The sequence below is a fragment of the Spinacia oleracea genome, chromosome 6, assembly GCF_020520425.1.
Source record: "Spinacia oleracea cultivar Varoflay chromosome 6, BTI_SOV_V1, whole genome shotgun sequence".
Classification (NCBI taxonomy): domain Eukaryota; kingdom Viridiplantae; phylum Streptophyta; class Magnoliopsida; order Caryophyllales; family Amaranthaceae; genus Spinacia; species Spinacia oleracea.
The window spans coordinates 133663278-133667873 of record NC_079492.1 but is presented as its reverse complement, the minus strand read 5'-3'; the positions used below and the strand labels follow the sequence as shown (position 1 = coordinate 133667873).

At 31.7% G+C, this 4596-nt stretch overlaps 1 long non-coding RNA gene across 1 annotated transcript; it reads right to left on the bottom strand.

Moving 5' to 3' along the window:
- Positions 1-835: 835 nt before the first annotated feature.
- Positions 836-4596, bottom strand: LOC110785345 (uncharacterized). Its single transcript, XR_002532595.2, has 4 exons — positions 4287-4596; positions 4057-4192; positions 3551-3649; positions 836-1136 (listed from the first exon to the last, which is right to left on the bottom strand). It is a non-coding gene; the product is annotated as an uncharacterized lncRNA (long non-coding RNA).

The window sequence follows — 4596 nt, the reverse complement described above, 5'->3', positions numbered from 1 at the left end:
TTTTAACTTTTTCTTATCCCTTTTATGATAATTCAACATTTTTAATCAATAAAATAATTCGTATATAATACGGAGTAATACATTACTACATACAAATTAAATACAATAAAGTTATTTGAAGGGTTTGTTTTTATAATTTACTAGATTTGGACCTGTGTAACGCACAGTTGAGATTAAATTTGTTTACGGAGTATAACTAATTACTCGTAAATAATAATTTATAAATAGAAAATATATTTTAAGTAAATAAAATTGATTTATATTCGCGATGTGTGTTTGAGAAAATATAAGGTACAAATTAAAAATAACGACTTAGTAAAATTTAGAATTTTTGTAAAACATAATTAGTTAAAATTAACCACTTAAGCATGGTGTTATACTACTTACGTAAAATACAAATTTTAAACTTGTTATTTTTCATCTTATTTTCATTCTTCCGGGAGAAATTGAAGAAAAATTATGTTATAAAAAATTAAGTTAAGTTTAAAAAAGAATATGAATTACATGATTTCATCTCGAAAAGAATCTTTTCCAAGATTGTCATGGTAGAAAATTCTCTGTCAACGATGTTACTGTAATAGCCCGCCCTTAACGAGTTGCTTGCAACTTCAAATTTAACTTGCTAAACAGACTTAACTTCTCAAATAACTTCAAAAATAAAGTCACAGGCTTAGTCTGTCTTAAAGACACTAATTAACTTAACTTTAAGCTTTTAACTATTAAAGAAAAATTCGGCAGCACTTCCCCTAAATATGGACAACTTAAAATATTATTTAGGAAATTACGTCAGCTCTTTCTTTTACCTGCTTCAATTACATCATTCTAACATATAATGTTTCCCAAAAGATCACCAGGGTAACATTAACATTCCATACTTAATGAGTTATTTCTAGGCACACTTAACCTTCAGCCAACAAGCTTAACTTAAATACAACTCTAACACGAATATATAATTCATAATTATAAACCAAAAGCTTTAAGAAGAAATTATACAGCCCATTAACAAACCCTAGAAAACTTAATTACATTTGGCGAATCTATAATCCAACCTTGGACATAGAAGGCCCCTGGAGAACTCTACGCACCTTGAACCTGAACTGAGACTCGATTCTTGCTACCTGCAAAATATCTCAACTCTGCCCCCACCAGGACAGGTTTAATAGAACAAAATCAGGGAAAACGAGTACACATTATCCAACCTAAAATGCATTTGATAGGTGGCTCAAAATAGTTTAGTTTTTGTTTCATGTTTATTTTTGAAAGCACTTCATTTATTCAAATCACATTACTTTGAAACATTGTTTGATAAAAACTACCTAATTCCCTTGAAATTCATTTCACAATTGCACAAATTCATTATCATTCAAATAATAGTTTAGAATACGAAATATTCACATATCATAACACTTATTCATTACGACAGCGCATATATTTCTCCAAAAGTAACCCTTCTCATACCATGAATTATTCCACAAGGTAAAACTCATAATATATATATACATTCTTAACTCAATGCAACACTCATTGTCACAACATTGCCAAGTTTTGCTTCCTAAAATTCTTACAGACACAATCCAAGTGCATATCACATATTCATGAGAAATCAATTATTCAACGCGAAAACCATCGCAACAATATTTTGAATTCATAAGGTTTTCTTTAAGGTATTCTCATAGACATAAATTCAAAGTAATTATTCTTTATGATTCAAAGCTAAGATACATATTCCTTTGGGAAAAGAGAACATGGATAGGGTCGGGTTACCGTAACCTCGCTCCCTATCTTGGTGGGGGTCGTCACCCTCCCAGAAATCATATGCTTGCAAGACTTAACCGGGACATGTCCTTATATACAGAGCGCCATGCTCTAAACATACAGTCATACTGAGCGCCATGCTCTAATCATAACACATGTATGTTCATCACTGGTGTATGTGAGTGTCGTACTCAACCCATACACAGCTTCTTTCCCCTTAACTCGGGTAACATAGATATGATAGTTTATTAAATACTTATTGGCAATTTACTTGAATTTCACTCAAAGACATAATATTTCTCACCGAGCCTTGAATATTCATTTAAGACAGTTCATCAGCTTTAAACTCCCAAATATCAGACACTAACGTATGCCTTAAGGTCTTCCATATCTTGATAAATTAACATACTTCTTTACCTTCATTAATCATCCTCGGGACTTGTCTTACACTAGTTGAGGCATACACTCTCATTGACTATTTCCAGATTTAACTCCTTAGGAATGAATTCATTTGACTTTAAGTGAAATATTGATTAAACTCGTCCTATTATTCAAACTTTATTCTCCTTAACTTCTCCTTAACTTAAAATCACTCCTTATCCTTAGTTATACTCTTAGACCATTGACCACTAATTGACTGTTAGTAATTGATACTCATTTAAGATCCTAACGTTATTAATAGATTATACTTTTCTCAAATTCGAATTCATTCTTTTATAACTTAGTGTGCCTGAAATGTATTTTAGAAAATATTTGGATAACTCTTTATATTAAAAGAATCTTTGCTGTATAAGAAAATTAACTATTGGTTTCTCTTAGAATTACTAGTTTCAAATACTCCTTAATTTAATCGCATTTCCAAACTATTTAACATTCTTAAAATCATTTCGTCATTCCTTAAATAGAAATCCTTTCGTGAAACTTTATTGAAAAACTATTTTTCTTTATGAAATCATTATCATTTAATAGAACATGTTCCCGCTAAGATATATATATATATATATATATATATATATATATATATATATATATATATATATATCAATAATCGTTGTTCAAATAAATATGCTCTTTAAAGATCTTTATCGACATTTAAACTATTCTTAATTTGTAATTCAAGATTGTTGGAATACGTTTGTCTTTTAGGAAACTCAAATTTGATGTGGTTTTATAAAATAAACTTTTAAGAACGCTTCCTAAAGGAAATAAGAAATATGTTAAAACATGCTTTTTTTTAGTTCATATTCAAACGACATTTTTAATTCCATCATTATTGACTTGGTTAGAATACAACGACCCACGATAGGAGTTGATGCAACCTCATGACAATTTGAGTTTGACCTCCATCTAAGCTAACCATTAGTATTCTTAATTATAATTTTCTTATTTTCAAAACTCTATTTAGACCTTTTAATTCATTTACATACCCCACGATTAACCTTATCATTAATTTATTCTCAATTTCAACATCAAGAACTCTTGATCAATTTAATTATCTAGTCTCATACCCTCTTGACTTAAACCATATCTCATATGAATTCCCAATCGACGCCAATATTTATTCAAAAGGATAGAGATTCTTAAAACACTACAATCTAACTTGTAAAGCATAGTTCAATTCAAAAAACGTAATTTAATTTGCAACGTAATTCAATTTCCCAAAGCACAATTTGATTTGCGGAGCACACTTCAATTTGCAAAGCACCATTCAGAATTCAAACACATATACATACATAATAGTTAAACACAAAATATAATTTCAAACATTTATAGAAGGTGGTTGGACAATGTGTACCTTCAATAACCATTCATAAATCCTAAGTTACCTATTCAATCATCATTCTTCGCTTAACTTCATGATTCGATTCCCCTTATTCGTTCTCCATCAAATAACCTCAACAAGAAAGATTTGAATCAATAGCTACTCCCTCAAATCATCTAGAACCTTAATATCTTAAAAGATTTATCGAAACTAACATGGAACATATTCTACCTTAAGAAAACCAAATTGGTTACTAGACACGGATTATATTTGAAATCATATTTGTAATATTTATTTGGTTAATAAAATAATTTTAGAAAACTCAATCACATTTCCATACTAGAAACCCTTCTTTGTGGCAACGTTAATTTGACTTACTAAATTACTTTATCAAATCCTGTTTAATTTCAATATCCCAAATCATTTCTATAAAATCAAAATAATTATTACTGACAATTTTATTCTATAAATTCTTACAATCTAATTGAGCTAGGAAACAAAACCATAGGATGAAATAGAATTGGGGGATTGAGTTATACCTAAGGTCTTAGGGAGGAAGGAGTGAGGCAGAGGAGCAGTAACAACACTCGACAACAACATCAATCAACAACAACCACTTGACACAGCGACCTCACGTCGCCGGTTAACAGCCAACCACGGTCCCTGCGGTGGTGGCTACAATTTAGAGGAGGAGAAAGTTAGGGTTTGGAAACTTGGGGATCTTAATTCAATTTGATAAATATTAGTAAATAAGAATTAAAGAGATTACCAATCGAATAATGTAACAAGGAAGTGAATCCCCGAATTTCACCGTCGTTGGCGGCGGCGACGCGAAACACCAAGGGAGGCAAGGAAGGTGGAAGGACAATTCAACACAAACAACACCCACCTTCAGAAACGCGCCGGCGAGGTAGGACGGAGCACGGTGGCGTGTTGGTGATGTGACGGAGCAGAACAGGGCTGGAGGGAGAGAGAAATGTCGAAGGTGAAGAGAGGGACGGTGAGAAGAGAGGGAGGACGGAGTGTGAGGGAGGTCGAGAAAATGAAAGAGAGAGGGGGAGTCTCCAGACTTTTCTGGA